The sequence below is a fragment of the Bos grunniens genome, chromosome 2 (assembly GCF_055505025.1).
Source record: "Bos grunniens cultivar Pamir isolate PY7600 chromosome 2, Bosgru_T2T1.0, whole genome shotgun sequence".
Taxonomy (NCBI): domain Eukaryota; kingdom Metazoa; phylum Chordata; class Mammalia; order Artiodactyla; family Bovidae; genus Bos; species Bos grunniens.
Window position 1 is genome coordinate 121,384,843 of NC_141166.1, and position 24,974 is coordinate 121,409,816.

The 24,974-nt window shown below is 39.4% G+C and overlaps 1 long non-coding RNA gene across 2 annotated transcripts; it reads left to right on the forward strand.

Annotated features, from left to right (window-relative positions):
• Positions 1 to 11,008: 11,008 nt before the first annotated feature.
• On the forward strand, positions 11,009 to 24,360 carry LOC147378672 (uncharacterized). 2 transcript variants are annotated; one of them, XR_015153026.1, is made up of 3 exons: positions 11,009 to 11,787; positions 19,289 to 19,381; positions 24,092 to 24,360. It is a non-coding gene; the product is annotated as an uncharacterized LOC147378672 (long non-coding RNA). The 2 variants fall into 2 exon arrangements; XR_015153025.1 differs by lacking the exon at positions 11,009 to 11,787 and adding an exon at positions 18,640 to 19,046.
• Positions 24,361 to 24,974: the final 614 nt, after the last annotated feature.

Here is a 24,974-nt window from a genome sequence, read left to right on the forward strand (position 1 = left end):
TATTTGTCACAGTCTTTCTTTTAGCAGTGTTTCGGGGAAAAAAGCATTTATTATTTATTCCTTCATCGTGAATTTTCAGCTGGATTCTAAAGTATCAATGAGGGACAATAGGAAATGAAGACAGAATGCTAATCTAAATTATGATGAACCCTCAAGAGGCATGGCAGTGAGATAGGGTTTTATTTGTAACACAATGGGCAACAATTGAAGATCAAGAGAAGCCTTGAGAGCAAACGTCAAACAGTAGAGCTATTTACTGCCTTTTGGTTACATCCAGATAGTGTTTCAAACTGTAAAACCTCATGTCAAGAGTGATGCTGGGTTGGGGTAGAGACCATATCTACTGTGTTATAGCTGGTGCACTACCCATATTTGTATGTATTGCATGCCCCCCTCAACCATCATAGACATTACTGTTGGCAATTCCTGATCTAGAATAGGTCTTCAAGCACCAGATAGAAGCACTGTATCTCCACATTTACATGCATACCCCCAGGTCTGACCAACCTATCTGTTCAAGTAGTCTCATTAATGTTAATGCTAAATGATTATGGTTATTCACATGTATGACTATTGGACTTCAGCACCACCTATTTCTGCAAGTCTTCAGTGATGTCTCACATACAAGAGAAAAAAAATTCACTCATGTTTTCCCCCAGGCTACCAACAAGTCTTTTGAGGGATTTGTCATATCACAACCACTGTAATTGATGCCCTCTTGGGGAAAGCATCTTCCCTGCTGCTCAACTGGCCCCAAGGGTGGCTACCACTGCTTGGCTACAACTCTGCAGGTGCCACCAGATGTTACCACCCTCTCTGGTCCTGAGTTGGAGATGTTTCTGTTTCCATATTAGTTTTAAACTTTTCTTTATGTGACAGAGACTATCAAGAGTTTTACTGGAAAATAGCATCTTCAGTTCTGAATCTAATCTTTCTTCTTTATATGTTACAAAATCCATCCTTAGGACCGTTTGGCAGAATGACATCAGGACGTCCCATTATTTGCCATTTTCCCCTTATTTTCCCAAGATTCTTCCAATCTCCATCTCCCACATACTTCATTTCCTTCTTTCAGCTAAAAAAGTACAGAACCTCAAATGTATCTCATTTCATCCAAATGGACACTCAATTTGGAAGATGACCTTCAGATTTTCAGATAAGGAAGCCTAGTTTTGGACTAAGTTCAGTTAAGTCGCTCAGTTGTGTCCGACTCTTTGCGACCCCATGAATCGCAGCACAACAGCCCTCCCTGTCCATCACCAACTCCCGGAGTTTACACAAACTCATGTCCATTGCGGCAGTGATGCCATCCAACCATCTCATCCTCTGTCAACCCCTTCTTCTCTGCTCTCAATCTTTCCCAGCATCAGGGTCTTTTCAAATGAGTCAGCTCTTCGCATCAGGTGGCCAAAGTATTGGAGTTTCAGCTTCAACATCAATCCTTCTAATGAACACCCAGGACTGGTCTCCTTTAGGATGGACTGGTTGGATCTCCTTGCAGTCCAAGGGACTCTCAAGAGTCTTCTCCAACACCACAGTTCAAAGCATCAATTCTTCGGTGCTCAGCTTTCTTTATAGTCCAACTCTCACATCCATACATGACTACTGGAAAAACCATAGCCTTGACTAGATGGATCTTTGTTGTCAAAGTACTGTCTCTGCTTTTTAATATGCTATCTAGGTTGGTCATAACTTTCCTTCCAAGGAGTAAGTGTCTTTTAATTTCATGGCTGCAGTCACCATCTGCAGTAATTTTGGAGCCTCCCAAAATAAAGTCTGCCACTGTTTCCACTGTTTCCCCATCTATTTGTCATGAAGTGATGGGACCAGATGCCATGATCTTCATTTTCTGAATGTTGAGCTTTAAGCCAACTTTTTACTCTCCTCTTTCATCAAGAGGCTTTTTGGTTCCTCTTCACTTTCTGCCATAAGGGTGGTGTCATCTGCATATCTGAGGTTATTGATATTTCTCCTGGCAATCTTGATTCCAGCTTGTGCTTCCTCCAGCCCAGTGTTTCTCATGATGTACTCTGCATAGAAGTTAAATAAGCAGGGTGACAATATACAGCCTTGACGTACTCCTTTTCCTATTTGGAACCAGTCTGTTGTTCCATGTCCAGTTCTAACTGTTGCTTCCTGAACTGCATAGAGGCTTCTCAAGAGTCTAGCAGGATACAATAAATACTAGACTAATATTACTTAGTGTAGGTAACAAGCTGCATTTACTTTCATGTTTTCATGGTTTGAAGGTGTACTCATAATCACATAAATATAGGTGTACCTACAAACACAATCTTTGTGAAAGCTTTGGCTTAAAAGTTGGAATTGTTCTTCATCTATTCTAGTAAATTTTATTTAAATTCTCCTTTCTTTTCGCCTTTAGTTTGTTTATACCACTACACTTAAGCTGAAGAGTATTCAGTTCTTTATATTTCTTCTAAATGAGAGTTGAAAACCTTTCGTTAGTCTTGCCTTGTTACAACTTTCCCATCTTCTCCAAATATGTCATCCTCAGAACTCAGTCAGGACTTGTGTCTTTGAATCTTTTCTTGATTAATCATATTTTGTTTTAGCTGCCATCGTATTCATTCTCATTTTCTGAAATTTTTTTTTGAAGGAGCACTGCTTTCTTGAAAATATTTTACCATATATTCTTACTTGATATTGGAGTACAGCCAGTTAACAATGTTCTGATAGTTTCAGGCGGGCAGCAAAAGGACTTGGCTATACATATACATGTATCCATTCTTCCCCAAACTCCCTTCCCATCCAGGCTGCCACATAACATTGAGTAGAGTTTCCTATGCTCTATAGTAGGTCCTGTTGCTTATCCATTTTAATATGTACCCATAGCAATATGTTCATATCAATCCTAGACTTCTGCCTATCCTCCCCTCCTAGGAGCCACAAGTTCATTCTCTAAGTCTGTGAATATATTTCTGTTTTGTAAATAAATTTATTTGTATCATTTCTTTTTAGATTCTGCATAAAAGGGATGTCATAAAATATGTCTTTCTCTGTCTAATTTACTTCACTCAGTATGATAATCTTTAGGTCCAATTGTGTTTTACAAAGCTGATTTCTAATACTTGGAAATTAGTAGATTTTGGACCCAAGAGGTAGACATTCAGAGTTCAAAGGGATCTCCTATTACTTAAGAATTTGCATTAGTGTTCTACTATACTGGATTATAATCCATATGGAACCAAAAGAATTTGGGCCACAAAAAGAATGGTTTTTGGCTCATTTGGTAATTCAACAAAAATTTATTGGATCCGTATTTGATGTCACAGATATATTACACTCAGTGGTGGCAATGGTGGTTACAGTGTTAGTTAACAATCAGTGTCTTGTTGATGTATGGCAAAACCAATACAATATTGTAAAGTAATTAGCCTCCAATTAAAATAGATAAATTTAAATTAAAAAAAATCAGTGTCTCCTGAGGAAAATATAACCTTTAGGGAGAGATAGAAAGTTTAATGATATATGGAAACCTTAAAAATATAACACAAAAGAAGTTTGTAAAAATGTTACTATAAGCTGGTAGAGGAAAGAAAGTGAAAGTGAAGTCGCTCAGTCGTGTCCGACTCTCTGCGACCCCATGGACTGTAGCCTAACCAGGTTCCTCCGTCCATGGGATTTTCCAGGCAAGAATACTGGAGTGGGTTGCCATTTCCTTCTCCAGGAGATCTTCCCAACCCAGGGATTGAACCCGGGTCTCCCGCATTGTAGGGAGACACTTTACTGTCTGAGCCACCAGGGAAGTCCTGGTAGAGGAATACACAACAAAACTTTGAAAAAGCTCTTGAGAAGTTTCTGGGTTTGTTCCAATTTATTCAGGAGGATGAAGAGCTTCTACATGAAACGGTGTGTGCTTGGTCACTCAGTCGTGTCCAATTCTTTGTGACCCCATGGACTGTAGCCCACCAGGATCCTCTGTCCATGTAATATTCCAGGCAAGAATACTGGGGTAGGTTGCTATTTCCTAAAGATGCATAAAACAGGAACAAAACACAATAGCTTGAGGAGGTGTAGGAAAACAAATATTAGGGTGAAATTCGGGTGAGTGAATACACATGTTATGTCACAGAGAAAAAATAGAAGAAACTGCTTATGGAGTTAGATAAGGCTCATCTAGTAAAATATAAGGCTCTTCTCTCAAAACTCTGACCTTTGAAGCAGAGCCTTCCCACATTCTGTGAAATAGTAGTGATCTTTTGGCATCAGCCTCAGAGGAAAAATCATGTTGGTATGGGGAAACTACTTGCTGTGGTGTAATTTCCATGGCACATCTCAAGGTATCAAGATTCTCATAGTCCATCAACTTCTACACACTTCTGCTAATACACCAAGAAAAAAAATCACTTAGAAAAATATCTAGAATATTTAATTTTGTAACTTTTATTTCTAATACAGAAACTGAATGTTTGGGTTAACAGCTAGAATTTAAAAATCAAATGAAAAAACAAACGGAAATAACAACAACAGCAAATACTCTTCCTGTATTTGTAAGTCAAGAGTTTGGAATAGAAAGAAGAAGGGAAGTAAAACCCTGACTTCACAAATAATGAAGTTTTTAGTACCATTTTTTTGATACCACTGCTTATGATGAAAAACACATGGATCTGACAAGAAGAGGAAACATCTTATAGCGTGTGAGTCTGTCAAGATAATCTCAGATTTGAGAAGAGAATTTAAACTGAAATTGGAGAATTTGGCATAAGGAAAGCCAAAGGAGGAATTGTGCAAGTATTTCTTAGCAGGAAGAGTGATCAGAAGCTGTTTTTGAGGCTTTAGTTATCTATGTTCCAATTTTCAAAACACTATCTTTTATCAAAGAAAGAGAAAGATTTTGGATGAACCCTACCACCCGGCTGTCCTCAAGGACTGTCCCTGCTGACAGCTCCCCTTGTTGCCCTACAGGTTTGGATCCCTTTGCTTATGGAGGCGAAAAGCGACCAGGGATGAACTGGTCTCTCCATGCCCTTTTTGGAGGGTCTAATTTAGACTTCTGCTACATTCTCTTGAACCCTGATGAAGTTAATTTCATTTCTTAGCCCTAAGTCTGCCTTATTCCAGTATTTTCCTTTTTTCAGGCAGTTTAGGTCTTGGCAAGCCTGATGCTGAATCACTCTTTTGTGTAAAGTCCCAACATATTGGATAGGTATGTATTCTAATAAAGACTTTTGTTGTTGTTTAGTTGCTAAGCCAATAAAGGTCAAGGCTATCATTTTTCCATGTATGGATGTGAGAGTTGGACTATAAAGAAAGCTGAGCGCCAAAGAATTGATTCTTTTGAACTGTGGTGTTGGAGAAGACTCTAGAGAGTCTCTTAGACTGCAAGGAGACCCAACCAGTCCATCCTAAAGGGAATCAGTCCTGAATATTCATTGGAAGGATTAATAGTGAAGCTGAAACTCCAATACTTTGGCTACCTAACGCGAAGAGCTGACTCATTTGAAAATATCCTGGTGATAGGAAAGATTGAAGGTAGGAGGAGAAGGGGTCAACAGAGGATGAGATTGTTGGATGGCATCATCGACTCGATGGACATGAGTTTGGGTAAACTCCAGGAGTTGGTGATGGACAGGGAGGCCTGGCGTGCTGTGGTTCATGGGGTCGCAAAGAGTTGGACATGACTGAGCAACTGAACTGAACTGAACTGAGTCGCTAAGCAGTATCTGACTCTTTCTGCCCCATGGACTGTAGCCCGCCAGGCTCCTCTGTCCATGGGATTTCCCAAGAATACTGGAGTGGGTTACCATTTCCTTCTCCAGGGGATCTTCCTGACCCAGGGATCAAACCCTTGTCTCCTGGCAGGCAGATTCTTTACCACTGAGCCACCAGGGAAGCCAATAAAGAATTCTTGTGCGTGCTCAGTCACTTCAGTCGTGTCTGACTCTTTGCAAGCCTGTGGACTGTAGCCCACTAGGCTCCTCTGTCCATGGGATTCTCCAGGCAAGAACACCACGGTGGACTGCCATGCCCTCCTTTAGGGGATCTTCCCAACCCAGGGATAGAATCCCTGTTTCCTGAGAGACCTCCTGCATTGCAGGTAGATTCTTTGCCTGCTGAGCCACCAGGGAAGCCCAATAAAGACTTTAAAGAGGGTACTTAACTACTAAAATCATAACTGTGTTTTATGTTCTGTGTTAAAAGCATGAATATGATTAATTTAAAATTGAGACTACCAAATGTCTCTGTCTTTAGCGACAATCCCTAATGAGCTGTCTGTGGAAAATTATGGGAACAGTTTCTGAAGATGTTTCTTTACTTTCCCTAGCTGATGAGGACAGAAATTTTTTGATCTGTGAACAAAGAAGTGTAGGAGCCGATGGTGACACTGCAGGAAGAGGAGGAGGAAGCAGAGAGAAGGAAGAGGATTGGGGGTTGTCTCATGTTCATTATCCCGACCCCTCCACCCTAGAACTCACCATGTCCAATATCTGGGTCTGACCCTTTACCCACAACCAAAGCCAAACTCTCCTCTGGTTCATCAGTTCCTCTCATTTCTGCCCTACCAAATTGCAGTTTTCAGAATGAACTTAGTTTTTTGAGTTCAGATGAAGCTTTTTTAATAAAAGTGGTACATTTGGGCAGATCTGCTGAATATTTTGTGGATTCATAAGGACATTCATGACATACATATTCTAACCCAGACAAGAGACCATATACAGACTTATCATTGCTAGAATCAAAATGTATGTAGAAACCAATAGTTTATTATTAACTATTATTATTATTTTACCAAATATTTGGTGGCTCAGATGGTAAAGAATCTGCCTGCAATGCAGGAGACTGGGTTCGAACCCTAGGTTGGAAGATTCCCTGGAGAAGGGAATGGCAACCCACTCCAGTATTCTTGCCTGAAAAATTCCATGGACAGAGGAGCCTGACAGGCTACAGTCCATGGGGTCACAAAGAGTTGGACTCGACGAAGCAACTAACACTTCAACATTTTAAATAAATTTAAAAGCCAGAGTATAGTCCACTTAAATGAAAAATAGCTAATATAATAGAATGAAAAGCACTTTAACCTTCTCATAAATCTTCAATTAAAATTATTTTGCAGGTTTTAAGAAAATAAAATGTTAAAGATTAAATCTATATTTCCTCTGTAAGAAATTATTATAGAAGATGCTATGAAATTTGTACTTAATTGTTTTTATAATGGCCTGGGTTGGAGCATGCTAATGGTAGTATTTCCATTTATTCTACCTAATATTTTGTTTTAATATTTATTCTTTCTTCACTCTTTCTTGGTAAGATATAGAGACATGGATGAATCTGTTAATTATGAAAATGTGAAATGTCTTTCTTTTCTAGCTGAGACTTCTAATTGATTTCCAGAAATCAAAGGTTCTAACTCCCACTTCAGTGCTTTAGTTAAGACTTCCAAATAAGTTAACTTTAATTTTAAAAGAGAGCAGCTAATATGACTAGTCTTTAAACCCAAGATTCATATTAAAAAGATTATTAAATCAAATGTATCAGTGAGCATATATATCATTCAAAAATGGTTAAGTGAAATCTGATTCTCTAATCGGAAGAGAAAATGTCATCAGAGATGTGGCAAAGCAATAAAATTGTATAGGATCCATGTAGAGATGGAAGAAAGCTGAAGACAGTGCTTCTCAAACTATAATAGGCAAAAAAGAAGCAGCTGAAGATCTTCTTAAAATAAATATTCTGCCTTAGGAGAGCTGGGTGAAGACTTAGAGTCTGCATTGCTAATGAGTTTCAGGCAACGCCTGAGTTCCTGATCTTTGCACCTTAAGTGGATGGGGAACTGGAGAACATACTATGATTCCACTTCATTTTTCTTTATCTCCTTTTTCTCCCACAGTTGACCTATCTTTTAACTGAGGCAGGTCAGAGTGGATTGTGATGTTAAGGGGATGAGTTTAAGGATAACTTTTATAAAACTTTTCTGCTTCCAAATCAACTGAAAAGAAGTTACATGTTTTTTTCAGTCAAGATGGCTCATGGGCTACAACAGAAATCACAAAATCATTGGTAATATGCACTGAGTTTTTTTTTTTTTTTTTAAGCTTCATGTAGTTTTGCTGATAAAGGTAGGAAACTTGGAATTCTCCACCAACCTGCAAGTTTATTATCCTTAATATCTCTCTTAGTTTGAAAACAAGTGCAATTATTACTTGGTTTGGAAAAAAAAGTATATAGGATACAAATAAATGATTCAACACAATTGTAATGACATTTCTGGATTATCAGATTAAATGTATACACTGTTTTTCTGGTAAGTATGTGGTTTATCATCCCCTACAAATCCATGCATTCCTTGATGGCAAGGACTTTGCCTCATACTTACCCTGTGCACTCTACAGGGTCCAGCAATTTCTGAGTGCACAGTAGCACTCAGGACATCTGGTGCAACCTTGTCTTCTCTTAAGTCTGCATTCTCCTGCTTTATTTTGTAAACAAGACACTTAAGTATAAGGCCTGTCCTGCATGGAGAGCTGCAGTTAACGGTGCACATGTGGTTCTGGTTTTCACTTCCTAAGAAACATTTGTTTTGAGGTGACTCTTGTCCTGTTTACTTTTGCATAGAGCCTTGTTTATTACTTGAAAGGGAGCCTGATAAGAACTGTTGTACAGTGCTTTAGAAACAAATTATGTCACTTTTAGGATTGTAAACATTGGCTAAATAATTTGTTGAGGTTTGGGGATGAGTTTATTATACTATTCTCTTTTTGTGTACATTTGAAATTTTGCAAAATTAATCTAAAAGAAATAGAGAATCAAAACAGAAGAAAACACTATTTACAAGGTTAAGTGAGTATAAAACCAGAGAAACTAAAATGGAAACACAGATACACATGGATGTATCTATTAATAAATTAAGGCATATGTGTGTAATTTGGTAGTTTAAAATCTTACAAAAAAGTATCTACTTGGAAAATTATTCCTCGAGACTAAACAGGTCAAGCTTTTATAGACTTTTATCACTGTCTTGATTTATTCAAATAGGTTTAAAATGGTTAAATAAATGTGAGGGGATATTTCAAAATGTTATTTGAGGTTTGGCTATTACATGGACCCATCAGTTCTGGCACTGCTCACATATTGAATCTGATCTGTCATTTAACGTTGTCCACCAAGAAAGACTACATGAGGGCTTGGAATGATCAGTGCAAATGTAATACTACCATTTGTGAAACAATGGATTAGTCATTCATGCCCTTATTTTAACAACAAACATTAAGGGCATATTTTATATAAGACACTATTCTAAGGACTTCAGGAAAAGCAAGATACATTAGGTTTGTTCTTTCCTCAGCATCTTGTAGTTTAATTAAGAAGATTTCACTTGCGTATTTAACTGTAAACACAGAGACTTCCTGTCCCAGCAGGAGTTATAAAGGAAGACTAGGAGGTGGGCAAAGTACTTTTGCCCAGATAGGAAGGATGCTCGATTGATGACGGACCAATGAAAGTATCTTCACGTTAAAAAGACCTGTAGACATGCCAGTGTGAGAAATGTTTTTTTTCTTTCTTTTTTTAACTACTTGGTATAACAACAACTTTTATTTATTTGTTGAAGTACAGTTGGTTTACAATACTTTAAGTGTACAGCAAAGTGATTCAGCTGTACATATATCTATATCTATTCTTTTTCAGATTCTTTTCCACTATAGGTTATTACAAGATATTGAGATTTATTATGTTCTGACCTGAACACATCTTACCCTTTAGGTTTTACTCATTTAGATAGACATTAATAAACATAAGCAGATCAATACTACGATTTAACATTGTAGTACCAGCTGTAGATGATAAACTATTGAGTATACAAATACAATTACAGACCTGTATGTACAGTATAACTCAGATTTGTAATAATTCATGTATTTCTATACATGCCAATGTAGATTTGGGAAATTTTAAGCAAGATATACACCAAACTACAAGAGTAAGTCTAGGGGAGGGAATTAGATGAAATAGGGAAGGGAATTCTTCTTAGGTCAGCTTTGGAAGATTTTTACTTTTCTTTTTAGTATTTTACAGATTACAGAGTTATGATTTTAATTCCAATATAGAACAGTCTTTACAAAGTATTTAGTCCATGTCTCTGTCTTCAGAAAAAATAATAAAATCATGTGGAGAGGCTTTTCTTATTTTTGGCTTTAGATTTTCCTTTTATTTAAGCAAAACACTGTAGTATGTATGCGTATTGTTGCTGATATAACAATATTGGAAGGAAAATACACCAAAATAAATAGTGGGTTGTGTGAGACTGGAGAGATCATAGGTGACCTGTTTTGTTTTCCTCATAGTCTAAATTTTCTATAATGTGATTTTTTTATGTTTCGATAAAAATTTATTTAAAGAATAAAACAAAAATCATCTAAAATATATTGGCTTATGTAATGACATGCTTATACATTTCAAGACTATTACAGGATGACATTGACAATGCATTTCAAGACTAATACAAGAATAAACTTACAATTAGCTATGTCTTATAAAATATAAATCATTTTAATGCATTATACCATACACGAGTAATTAACAAGTTAATGATAACCAACTTGGAGAAGACGCTTATTCTACTAAGTAAGCACTGCATTCTCATTAAAACTGTAACACACAAAAGGATATTTCCTAAACATCTGCTAGAAGAGCCAAGGTGTTTTGGTTATTTTTTTTTCCCCTAAAAGTCAATGGTACATAGGGTTATAACCCTGTCAGATATAAAATATTTTATTAAGAAGTGTTCATTATGCATTTTCCACTCTAGTTTCCCGACAGATGCACACAATAGAAAGATCAACGACCCTGGTTTTAGATCTAGGTCCACAGACAAACATACCAGGTGGATTATCTCTTAGCATGTCACTTAAGCTCTGTGTCAGTTTCCTAATTTGTTAAAAAAAAAAAAAAAATGCCATAGAGGGCAAAACGGTTCTTATCGACCCTTAGTGAAAATATATCTCTATATCTGCTATATTTTTGTCAAAGAAATCTTATATGGCATGGGTGGGAGGGGGTGGTCAGTGTTATTAGAGTGAGGGAATGGTTGAGGGCGAGAAAGCAACTAATATTTGATTGTCTTCTCAGTGACGGCAGTGCTAGGCTTCACAGACACGTGACCAGTGCAGTCGTACTGGGCTTTGCATTCGGCAGGGTCCTGTGCCTGGTTTACTCATGGTGGCCACCATTCTAAAATCCTTAATAACGTTATCTTTGATTTTGTGGTCTGTACGTGAAGCTGGATATGAGGATGGAGACATACTTGGACCTCTGCTCTGCCTTCCCACCAGTCTGAGATTGTTTCCTAGGTCACGCCTCGGCTCCTGCCTTTCTGGGCCCTGGCTAGCCTCCCTCTAGCTCTATCAGCAACAGGTGGGACCTCCCCCGTTAGCAGGCGTCTGGGCGCAGGCACGAAGCGGGTCTCTCCTGCCCCGGGTATTTCAGAGCGGGGCATTGCAGGGGCTGAGGGTGGGGCAAGCCTTTTACCCACTGGGGATCCAGGTAACAAGTGCATTTCTGAGGACTTGGGTTGGAGTGTTGGGCTAGGAGGAGGGGAAGATGCCTGGCTCAACACCCAGCTCCTAAGATAGGCCTAGTGTGTGGGTTGAGTGGCTGGTAAGAGTGGCTGGGCTCCTGGCAGCTGTAAGCTCCCACATGCAGGTACGCATGCGCCACGTGAAAAGTGCCAGGTGAGGCGGGGCGGGCGCGGCTGGTGGCTGCACGTTTACTCCTGCGCTTCTAGGAGCTCAAAGGAAAAATACCCGGAGAGAGAGAGACCAAGGAAGAAAGGTAAAAGTTTTGTGTTTTAGTATCTATAATGACACATTATACCGGCTTTTGGAACCAGGTACCCCCATATTTTCATTAGGTACTGAGCCCTGCAAATTATTTGGCTTACTGGGTGTGTCAGACATGCATTAGATTGTTGAAGAGGTTAGGTATAGGGAGCGTCTAGCAAAGCGTCTGGTAACGTGGTGGGTTCTGATAAACAAAAGGCTTAGGAAGGAAACTGGGCGTCTTCAAAGTACAAAAACATTAGGAGGGAAGTTTTGGAAGGGACTGCTAGTCTTGACAGAATCGTGAGCAGAGTCCTTTGATTTTACTTTTGCTCTTCTTTCCCCATCATGAGTACCCCTGGCTAATTCTAGGGCGTGGTTTGTTCCTTTGATCTTGAAGATTTCAAGAGCAGTTAGAGAAAAGACACTAAATCTAGCAAATCTTTTGCAGTGCTCCATCCGTGCGGTCAGCTGAGCAGTGTTTCGATACAGATTAAAAAGGTGGCTGTGAAATGTTAGAATTGAAAGGCTGCTTAAAGTGCCATTACCCCAGCGTACATTTTCCCAGGTAGATTTCTTCACTGTGTGTGTTTGAACTTCAAAGTAGAACAGGGTAAGGGTGGCATGAACCTGTGAAAGGTTTAAGGCTCTCAGTAGAAGGAGGAAAAATAAACTTAGCCTTGGGGGAAACCCTATTTTGTGTAGATGGTTGGATGGCATCACCGACTGAATGGACATGTGTTTGAGTAAGCTCTGGGAGTTGGTTATAGACAGGGAAGCCTGGTGTGCTGCAGTCCATGCGGTCGCAAAGAGTCCGACACGACTGAGCGACTGAACTGAACTGAACCCATTAGCTTAACTAAAGGAGTTTACATAGCTTGTTGAGAAACATTTTCCAGATAAGCCGCTGTTTTCTCTTATCTCGTTTTTACCTTTGCAACTAACCCATGAGCAGTAAACTCAGAAATCTTATGAAGTTTTACAGCTAACAAGATAATTCATGAATGTGTTTGGTCTGGTGAAATCTATTTTTATTCATTGCATAGTACATAGAGTGCACTGTACTTTCTTCCAAGTAACTTTTGGAAGATATCTGGCAAAATAATTCAATATGACTAGCAGTTATTTTTTGGAGACTGGTATTGTTTTGACACGGAGAGCATTGAAAACATATGGTCTTTCATGTTTCTTGCCTTGTGCTTTCCTTAAAAATGTTTATATTTGCTTATGGTAAAATGCATTAAGTTTCATAATCCTGAACAACCTTCTGGTACACAGATTCACTTTCAAGCAGTGCGACTGGGGAAACAGAAGTTTTTACAAAAAAAGATGCGATTTTCTTATGTAGCTATGCATTTTATACAGTACAGGTGCCAATTTTTATCTTGATTTTTTTTCCCCTAATGTTCAAATTCAAAAGCAACTGTATAAATTATCTCTATGCCACCTTGCCAATAGCTTATATTTTCCATCAGTGAAAGTTTGGCCGGAATCTGTTGGCTCCAAAGTTAGGACAAAGTCTGAGCTCGTTTACAGGGTTTCTACCATAGTCACTGACCCTTGTGATTTTGACGGTGAGCATTTCCTGGGCACACTGCAGAGTGAGATGGCTCGACTGAATGGTTTTCCTTGACACAGGATGACTATAAAAAGTACATTTTGTCATATACTGTGATTGATCTATTGGGCATTGTTGCTAGTACTGTTTCCTTTATGTCCAGAATCAGTAATCTTTCTTTTTCACATGTGCCATATTTAAATCACAGGAGAGGTAGTTTTGATTGTGCTCACCAACAGTGGAAATCTAAAGTAAATTTTGAAAACATCTTAATGTACATATTTTTAAAAGAGGGATTGTTTTGGGGTATACTGAAATCAAATCTGAGATTTCATGTTAGTTGGGCAAACTTTATATTTTGATTTATTTTGTTATGTGTTACAGTTTTATAGAACACATGCCATCTTTTAAAGCCATATAGACACTTTGACTTTGTTGGCCTTTATTTTAGTTGATGGCAAATTCAGCCTAAAACAGTAATTAGTACTAAATTTAGAACAGTTGTATCATGGTGGTGATGACTTTATACCAAAGGAGAATTCTGAGACCCCACTATAAGATTGGAAAATACCTTACTGTATTCAGAGTTGAAAGTTTGCAGCTTGTCTTTTTAAAGCCCCTTTATATTCCAGCTATGTCTTAATTTCTTGATTTATTAGAATTGTGTTTCTTTTAGAGAACTTTAGCATACCAAAGTAAGATTTTAAGAGATATCCCCTACCCCCAAATTTATAAAAACGCCAGTTGAAATATCAGTGTAACTAATGCCCAAATGCTCATCTTATAATGAATGTGGTTTTCTAAGCACACAATTTTCCAGTACTTTGGGCCAATTTTCAACAAAAAAATTATTTAATCTTTATTTGAGGTATAGTTTAAGGCAAAACAACTTCACTCTTAGTACTTTGGAATTCATTCAAGAATCAAATTGTTACAAGTGATTCAATCTGTTCACTGTCTTGGGTTTTTCAGAGATTATCCACCTGTAGTAAATTGAAGAACCAAAAAAGGCTGTATTGTTAGAACATTTTCCAATTGGACCATTAAGTACTTTCTGGAGATTTTGTCTCTGAAAATGATGGGCATGGCATACACTGTTCTGTTTGTTTTGAGAAGATAATAATAGCAACAAAGAGACAATCATTAGGATGTATAGATATTTCCATATAGACAGCATATGAATTCTCAAGGTTAAAGCACTTTAAAAAGGGTTTTACTTTTTGGAAGTTACATGGGCATAGAGATGGGAGAATCAGGCCAATACTTATTAGTATGATTAAACCATTCTTACAAAGGGTCTAACTACAATAGAAACAAGTCATCCAGAGCCTGATTGAAGTGAGGTAATGAATATAATAAGCTTCAGAAGCAAGAGAAAACAAAGTTCTTCCAAATGGTTCAGTTTGATAAGTATTAAAATTAGAGGGTGCTCATCTTGGAATGGAGAAGGAAATGGCAACCCACTCCAGTGTTCTTGCCTGGAGAATCCCATGGACAGGGGAGCCTGGTGGGCTGCCGTCTATGGGGTCGCACAGAGTCAGACATGACTGGAGCAACTTAGCAGCAGCAGCAGCAGCAGCAGCATCTTGGAATAGTTAGTAACATCACCATTTTCAGATGCTACTCTAAGGATTCCTACAAGTACTGTGGGACCTAGGTAAAGAGTACTTCTGATTATCCAGTTTCGTTATGAACATTTCATTCCCAAGGAAGAAATAATAGATCTTGTGAAAAGTACATGCCATGAAGTCATCAGAAAGAGTATGCCTCTCTGTTTTGCAAATTCTTGATATTCTGGATGTACTTCTTATGATCTTAATTGCCTGAAATCTGTTTGGCATGCTTTGTAATCTTTCCAAGTCAATAAAATGTTTTGTCTTTTGAACATACTTCTGTTCAGATCCAGCTAGTACAGCAGATTTCCGAGTCTGATGTTGAATGGTTTTAGTTCAGAGCTTTGCAGACTGGGAATATTTTTGTAGTGAAAGCTACAAAGAAGGGAGATTTGCCCTATAATTGTATATTCTAAAAATCAGTCAAAACTTAACAAATTTAGGTCAAATATCTGAAAGTATGTGTTTAGTTCCTCAGTTTTAGAAGTTGTAAAAATATAGTTAAAAATATTTTTTCTTACTACAAACCTCTTTTCAGTATATCAGGATGAACAGAGTTCAGCTGAAGAAGAAAAATCAATGTATCTTTTGAGGAAAAGCACTTCTGATGGATTTTGTTTTATTTAGACCTGTTCCAGCAGAATGCAGTTATGAGTCTGGAAGCTAGATGCTGGCCCACATAATCTGTGTGTCCTTCCTCTAAGGAGATTTGGTTAAGAGCAGTATCTGAGCCCCCAAAAGAGATTATTCCATTTTAAGGCAGTTTTGAGTTTTGGAGAAACTTTGTGTCACTGCCTCTTGCTTGAATAGGGGAATTTGACAAACACAGCAAAATCCACGGAAATGCTGGTCCCTCTTGAGAAACCAGTAGGAGGCAATGGCCCTAAAACTCTGTGCAAGGAGCAACTGAAAGAGGTCCCTGGTGATTTCTCTTGACTAGTTAGAAATTCTTCAAAGTCATATCTTGTTCCTAAGAGGCAATCTCTAGGCATAGCCAGATGAGAAGCCTTGGAAGATGGCCTTCACCTGGGGGCTCATTTTTATCAGTCATTCTGGAACCTAGTACTTGGGGAAAAGAACAGAAATCAAGGTCTTCTGTGAAGTCAGACAAGACTCTTACTCATCCCAAACATACAATTTAGAGAAGCATTAAAAAAAAAAAGTGGACCATTTCTATAGAGTATCTTAAATTGTCAGATCTGGAAATTTCACAAAACTAGAAATTATTTAGTCTAATCCAATCACCTGCTTTTCCTATGCCTTAAGTACTGGACTGATTTAGTGGTGTAATTGCCAAGGCTTGTTTATGTGGCAGGGTGAAGTGAGTGGCCATCTGGCAAACTGCAACTTAAATTCCCATTCCCCTGCCTAATGATCAGTTGTCCTTTTGAAGATTATTTCTTCCTAACAGACCTATTAAAGACATGCCCGTAACCCAGTATTGCACACACTTCACACATGACATCTTATGAATTCCTAAATTAACAAGTGAGATGTTTTTGCAACTTTCAGTATTTTTAGCAATCCTTTCAACTTTCAATAAAGTTTTCTCTCAAGTGACCGATTTTTACTCTGACTGGAGTATAGGTGAAAACTGTTTATCCCTTGCGTTTATTTCTGTGTCAAATATTTATATCATTCTAAGACACTAAGTCACAGCTGAGTTAAACATTCTCATCTTACAGACAAGCTGTGCTTTCATTGGCTTCTATTTCCAACTCCAGGGTTCAGTATCTTGGAGAAGAGAAATGGGAAATGGAGCTATATACGTACATACGTGTGTGTGTGTGTGTATTTATTTTTTAATAAGAGGAATGTCTACAAAATGCTGACTCTTTGTCAGGCCTACTCACTAGCTAGTTTTCTCTTTGGTCTGAGTACTGCTGAATTTTGAGAGGTTGAAAATACAAATGTTAACTTTACTAATACCAGGTGTCTACTGTATCTCTATGGAGAAGGCAATGGCACCCCACTCCAGTACTCTTGCCTGGAAAATCCCATGGACGGGGGAGCCTGGTGGGCTGCAGGCCATGGGGTCACACAGAGTCGGACACGACTGAAGCGACTTAGTGACTGTGTCTCTAAATTAACCTAGTGTAAAATATTTTGGGCTTCTCAGGTGGCTCAGTGGTAAAGAATCCGCCTGCCAATGCAGGAGACGTAGGTTCGATCCCTGGGTTGGGAAGATCCCCTGGAGGTGAAAATGGTAACCCACTGCGGTATTCTTGCCTGGAACATCCCATGGACAGAAGAGTATGGTGGGCTACAGTCCATGGTGTTGCAAAGAATCAGACATTACTGAGCATACACACACAAGATATTTTGACAAAATATTTTTTAATTTCAGGAGGTACTTCACAATACAGCATGTTCTCTGTCTAATCTAATCTGTTCATCCAGAATTGCCAAATGGTTGATTTAGTCATCACTGCATTTCCAGTTGTCTTTTTAGTGGCATCCGTGTCACGTGTTCTCCAGTTGTCTGTTTATTTCTTTCATTTTCACAGCTTCCGTGAGCTAATGTGGCTAATTCTCAAATCAAATACATAACCATTTTTTTGGTAGGCAGTCACTGTACATTGGGCTTCCCAGAATCCTCCTGTAATGCAGAAGACCCAGGGTTTGGTCCCTGGGTTGGGAAGATCCCCTGGAGAAGGGAAAGGCTATCCACTCCAGTGTTCTGGCCTAGAGAAATCCATGGACTGTATAGTCCATGGGGTTGCAAAGAGTCGGACACGACTGAGCAATTTTCACTTCACTTCACTGTACATTACACATTTCCCCAGTTAGGCCTCTCAAGGAGTGTAAGATCTAGTATTACCCTTGTTCTATAGATGATTAATTTGAGCTATATCTGATTCCCAAACCCAAGCTATGTTGGCTTTCAGAAACCGCTGCACCTCTAGGATATTTAGCAGGCAACACAAACCCACCATACTCCAAAGCAAATGATAATCTCCCTTGGGAAAATCGGCAACAGCTCCAGATTTTACTCAGCTCTGTTTCTTTTAGTGGAACCACCATCCTAGTCTGGCCTGAGATCTCAGTGTCTTTTTCTTTCTTTTGCCCCTCATGCCCGCAAACCCCAAGTATCTTTACCTCTTACTTGAACGCTAAATTGGTCTCTAATTTAGTGTTGTTTTTTTCCCGTCTCTCTTTTTCCTCTGCAATTAACTTTATTTTCCTTTTCTAGCTTAAACTTAAATCACAACTCCAATTAGTCGTTTAAATCCTCAGAATATTTCATAGCTTCATCACTGGCTACGAAATGAAGAACAGATGCTTCTAGCTGATATTCATGTCTTCCTTTATTGTTCAGTTGCTGTCATGTCTGACTCTTTGAGACCCCATTGCTGGCAGCACACCAGGCTTCTCTGTCCTTTTCTGTCTCCTGGAGTTTGCTCAAGCTCCTGTCCATTGAGTTGATGATGCCATCCAACCATCTCATTCTCTGTTGCCCCCTTCTCCCCCTGCCCTCAATCTTTCCCAGAATCAGGGGTTTTTTCCCCCAGTGAATCAGCTCTTCACATTAGGTGGCCAGAGTACTGGAGCTTCAGCTTCAGTCTTAGTTCTTCCAATGAATATTCAGAGTTGATTTTCTTTAGGATCAAACCAGTCTTCCTTTCTGGCGGAGATTACAAAACAAACAAACCTCAAACACCTGCCCTCATCAGACACATATGAAGCAAGGTTTGAGCAGAGCTTTCACCTTTACTACAAACAACAACCACATGCCAGCCTGGACGTAATAGATGGTAACTGACACTTGCAGAGACAACAGGAAGTCTGAGGACCTGAAGGCATCAGTAGAATTTATACCCTGTCCAGGGGTCCACGTCTGCTCTCTCCACTGACCTGTGGGAAGGCAGGCCCAATGTTGTTGCCAGAACTTTAGATTTTTTCAAGAGAAGCTAAACTCTTAGACTTTTATATGATATTCTCCCATTTTTAAAATACTGGTAGCTACTTCAAATACAGCTTGCTTTCGCTCCCTCTCCCTCTTTCTGTGTCTTTCTCTTTCTTCAGTTAGAAAATAAAGCTAAACACTGACCAGGCCAAATAAATCATCGGGTAGCTGCATTCAGTTTGTGGTCTGAAAATGTAAGTAGTATGCTTCTCTCACTCCCCTGTGTGGGCTTTATGTTCCATTCCCGACCTTTCTCCCAGCCTGACTTCTGTGGTTTTGTCTCTCTGCCTTTGTTTTTGTAGTTCTTATCTGCAGAAAAACCTCCTTTATATCCAGTCTATTGAAGTCTTATCTATTATTGCAGTCTATCTCAACTTCTATGTCCTCCACAAAGTCTCTCCTGATCCTCTCAGCCAGGCATCTTCCTTTCTTACAGACTTGAGTCATCTCTTCTGTGGTCCATTTCTTCACTCTGCCATGCATATTGGCTCTTGTCACTGACCTTCTACTTGACTGGAAAATGCATGAGGTAAGGACATCTCTGGAACCTCACAGTCTTTGTCAATAGCTTCTAAATATAGCTGAACTTCAACAAATCTTATTTTGAACTTGCCAAGAATGGGAGGAAGAGTCTGTGTTTTTTGGATATTTTTGTTTCAATTTAGCAACTGCAGGTCACCTGCTTCTCATCTAAAGAAGATGGGTTCATCTTGTCCTCTTCTTTCTTGCACAGCCAAGATAGCATTTCACCATATCTATGAAAACTCACCTTTGTAACCCACAGTGTAACATGGCATCTGCTTGCTTTAAGGAGAAAAAACATCATTGTGCAGGAACATCTTCTGGTATATAGAAAATCGATCCGAGCCAGGATCCTTTCTCAGTAATAGGATCCTAGCCCACTCCTTTCTCAATAATAAGGCTTCAGATTTGCTCATTCTTGTTCTCATTTAGAGCACATGTATTCTTTCAGACCCTGTGAGGTATCACTCCATGTTCAGAATCAGTGCTCTGAACCTGAAGTTTCCCTGCTATGCCACATCAAGTTGTGGACTGCGTCTACAGACCAGCAGGCGGGCTACCACATAGCCAGTGAATGACCACAGAGTACATCGGGAACTTGGTCATGCATATTTAAAAGCACTCAGCCTGAGCACATTTTTATCGATGAATAATAGGTGCTTTTACTTACCTATAGCATCATACTGCAGTTTAAAAGCAAACCTGCTGCAATTAGATCCTCAGCTTTCAGGTGTAGAAAAGCCTTTACAGAAAGCAGTGCTCCTGTATAATCCTGATTCTTGTGCTCTAATCAGCTTGAGGGTTTTAGTTATAGTTTAAGAAACTTTGGTCAAGCCAGGACATGCCCTAAACTATATTCTCGTGAGCAGAGTTGTAGTTATGTTTGTATTTAGCATAATACACATCAAAAACTGTTAAAAATATTCAGTGTAACAGTATTCAAGAAAACCTAAAAGAAAAATACCAATCTCCCAACCACCTAACATGTAATCATTAATTTGATTTCTTGTTTCCTTTCAGTATTTCTTCAAATCTGCAAATATATTTTAACTAGTGTCAAGCATACTTTGTGCGGTAAGCACACGTTATGAACTGCAATTTTGTTTTATATTAAACGTTTTTAACCCAACAAAAATGATTCTGGTATATGCCAGTAAATTGTTGCATCTTTTAATGGAAAGTGATCTAGAGCTATAATAGGACCTGCATGTGTATATTCTGAGGTTTTTAGTTCCTTGAGGGATTAAGAAAAAAGTCATAAAGGAACAATAACCTCACCAACCATATGTGTTTAGCCTCACACTTCAATAGCTTGTTATTTGCCAGTGCTAGAAACACAACCCTGTGATGGGTATGCACAATAGAGATTCATATAGAAACTAAAATCCTGCGAGACAGGTGCTGGCCAGTATTCATCTTTAAATGGGTTTAACGTGTATCACTTTTCACTTTCATGCATTGGAGAAGGAAATGGCAACCCACTCCAGTGTTCTTGCCTGGAGAATCCCAGGGACGGGGGAGCCTGATGGGCTGCCGTCTATGGGGTCGCACAGAGTCAGACAAGACTGAAGTGACTTAGCAGTAGCAGCATGAAAAATTTCAGTCTTAAAAAATAATTGACACTGATGCCTTATCAGCCAGTCCTGAGCCCTACATGGTCCAGGTGGCATTTCCTGAGGGGATACTGGGACGTTTCTGAAGCAGAGAGGCTCACAGGGATATCTCCCTTCCTTGTTGGCTTTCAATATATTGAACAGTATTGCATTTTGTGCACTCAGTTAAGTAGGTTTATGGATTATATTTTTTAGTTAAAAAAATAACTCACAACGGACAATTAGCTTAAAATTTCTCAAAAGAAGTAGAGTGTTGAAGATAATACTGATAATAACAAGCACACTGTAACAAACAAAATTCTCTGGCGTACTTAGTGGAGGAGAAATACATATGATGATTCATTTTAATGTATTATTAAACAGCATTTTTCATTCTCAGTAATTCCTTTCTACAGGAATTACTGTTTTTTTAAAGGCTACTGCTCCAACGCAAGCTTCATTGTGATGTGGGGCAGCACAGAATATCTGTCTGCCTTTATGGCCAGGAGCTTTGAGGCTGTGAGCGATGAATCTGGGGACCCCAAAGACCCTTGGATGGGGTGCAGCAGCTGCAGTGGGGACCTTGGGGATTTCATGGAGCAGGCATGGGGGACATCTGCTGGGGATAGGACGGATTCTCAACCTGCTGCTGCTTCTGCTGCTAAGCCGCTTCAGTCGTGTCCAACTCTGTGCGACCCCATAGACGGCAGCCCACCAGGCTCCGCCGTCTGCAGGATTCTCGAGGCAAGAACACTGGAGTGGGTTGCCATTTCCTTCTCCAATGCATGAAAGTGGAAAGTGACAGTGAAGTTGCTCAGTCGTGTCCGACTCTTAGCAACCCCATGGACTGCAGCCTACCAGGCTCCTCCGTCCATGGGGTTTTCCAGGCAAGAGTACTGGAGTGGGGTGCCATCGCCTTCTCCGTCCTGTTCTCACTAGTGGTTCCCAAACTTGTCTACATCTTGGTTCCACCTGGGGAGCTTAGACAACTTCCAGGGCTTGTGTCCCATCGCTAGTGACTCATTTCAGCTGATCCGAGGTGTAACCTGTGCTTTGCAATTTTGCTTTTTAAAAAGTTTTTATTTTATATTGGAGTAGAGTTGATTAACAATGTTGGGTTAGTTTCGAGTGTACAACAGTGTGATTCAGTTATGCATATATCTGTTTTGTTTGTTAAATTCTTCTCCCATTTAGATTATTACAGAGCATTGAGCTGAGTTCCCTGTGCTATACAGTAGGTCCTTGTTGGTTCTCTAATTTTTTCTGAGGTAATCTCTTTTTAAATTTTTAACTGGAAAATAATTGCATTACAGTGTTGTGTTGGTTTCTGCTGTGCAATTTTTAAAAGATCCCAGGTGATCCTAATTTGCAGGCAGGATTGGGAATCACTATTTTAGAACATTTCCAGTGTTCTGTCAGCATATAAAAAACATAGCTCATCTCTGTGCCTTTTCAAACAGGAAGATCTCTTACTCCTGATGACTAATTTTGAACTGCAAATATCAAAATACGTTTTGAAATTAAAATTTTTCTTTGTGTTGCAAGTAATTGTGTTCCAATATCAAACAAAAGGCAAACAGAACTGGAAATTTTTTAATAGAAACATTTCTAATAGAAGCAATGTAATCTCCTTGCTCTGGGATTTATGGCTAAAGATATTTAAGTAAATTTTTCAGTCACACCAAATCTAGTAAGACAAGTATCATCTCTACAATCATCAAGAAAAGTCTCATAGTAAATAGAAGATAAAACCTTGTCCTGATCTTTGACAAAGACTGCATATGTCTGCTCCGAAACATTTAGTGTAGTTCTAGCCAATAGACTTTAAGAAAGACAGAGCAAATCCAGAGAATAGAAAAAGGAAATCATAAACTATTAAAGCAAAGTAGATGGTGGGTAGTGGGTAGGAGGAGATCACATTTTTGAGAGAGGGAGAAAAAAAATCTAGTGTTTTGCAATCTAAAAGTCAGTGTGATCGTTTATTTGAAACCTAAAAGCCTCTTGATGAAGGTGACAGAGGAGTGTGAAAAAGTTGGCTTAAAACCCAACATACAGAAAATGAAGATCATGGCATCTGGTCCCATCACTTCATGGCAAATAGATGGGGAAACAGTGGAAACAGTGTCAGAATTTATTTTTTTGGCCTCCAAAATCACTTCAGATGGTGATTGCAGCCATGAAATTAAAAGATGTTTACTCCTTGGAAGAAAAGTTATGACCAACCTAGATAGCATATTCAAAAGCAGAGACATTACTTTGCCAACAAAGGTCCATCTAGTCAAGGTTATGGTTTTTCCTGTGGTCATGTATGGATGTGAGAGTTGGACTATGAAGAAAGCTGAGCGCCACAAAGAATTGATGCTTTTGAACTGTGGTGTTGGAGAAGACTCTTGAGAGTCCCTTGGACTGCAAGGAGATCCAACCAGTCCATTCTGAAGGAGATCAGCCCTGGGATTTCTTTGGAGGGAATGATGCTGAAGCTGAAACTCCAGTACTTTGGCCACCTCATGTGAAGAGTTGACTCATTGGAAAAGACTCTGATGCTGGGAGGGATTGGAGGCAGGAGAAGAAGGGGATGACAGAGGATGAGATGGCTGGATGGCATCACTGACTCGATGGACGTGAGTCTGAGTGAACTCCGGAGGTTGGTGATGGACAGGGAGGCCTGGCATGCTGCAATTCATGGGGTCGCAAAGAGTCGGACACGACTGAGCAACTGAACTGAACTGAAAACTTACTAAGGGATTCCCTTGTGGCTCAGCAGGTAAAGAATCTGCCCGCAATGCGGGAGACCTGGGTTTGATCCCTGGGTTGGGAAGATCCCCAGGAGAAGGGAAAGGCTACCCACTCCAGTATTCTGACCTGGAGAATTCCATGGACTGTATATAGTCCATGGGGTCACAAAGAGTCAGACACAAGTGAATGACTTTCACGTCTCCTTTTTTCATGACTGTCCATAGGCATCGGATGGAGAAATATCTGAATATCTTTCTTTTCTTTACTATATAACACTTTAGTGGCTTGGGCAGCACATCCTTTCTCACTATTCCTGTAAGTAGAAGATACTCAGAGTAAAGATTAAAAATATCACTTCCTCAAGAGTAAACCTTTATTTTCTTTTTCAGGTACCAATCCAACTGACTCTACCTTATGAAGGCCTTTGAATATCGCTCTTCTCCCCGTGTTTCTAGTTCAGGCCATGGTGTCCTTCCTGGATTACTGCAGCAGTTTCCTGACTGGTCTTCATGCATCCTGACTCGTTCTCTTCTAGTCTATTCCCATATCAGGACACACACCACTCTGTAACCTGGTCCTCCATTTCGCTCACATTTCCCCCACCATCCAACACAGTACATGGCATGTAGAGGATAGAGAATAAATATTTCTTGTGTAAGTTGAGGAATATAGTTCTTTTCCCTCTTTCCTCCTCATTATACACTGCTCCAAGCTTCTCTTGAATGAGGAAGCTCTCTGGCTAAAACAGATGAGTTATGAAGCATGGCTGCAAGAGCAAGCATGTGAGGAAACAGATATACATATGCTCCTCAGCTGAACTTCTTGACATCACCAATTTGGAGGTTATGATCAAATGCCGAGTCTGTTGTCATTACCTTCTAAAAGTTCTAGGAGAGAACATTTCTACTTTTTCATTTCTTGAATTAGTCAATGCTGTACTATGTAGGGGGCTTCCCTGGGGGCTCAGACAGTAAAGAATCTGCCTGCAATACAGGAGACATGGGTTCCATCCCCAGTTCAGGAAGATCCCCTGGAGAAGGGAATGGCTACCCATTCCAGTATTCCTGCCTGGTTAATTCCATGGACAGAGGAGCCTGGTGGGCTACAGTCCATGGGGTTGCAAGGAGATAGACATGACTAAGCGACTATGTAGAGTGAATCATTAGCTACAGGTTTATGAATGGTTTTTGTTAGGTTGATTCTAATTTATAGCTTTATGTCTTTATATTCTGTCTTTATGTCTTTATATTCTGTCTTTATATCTTTATATTC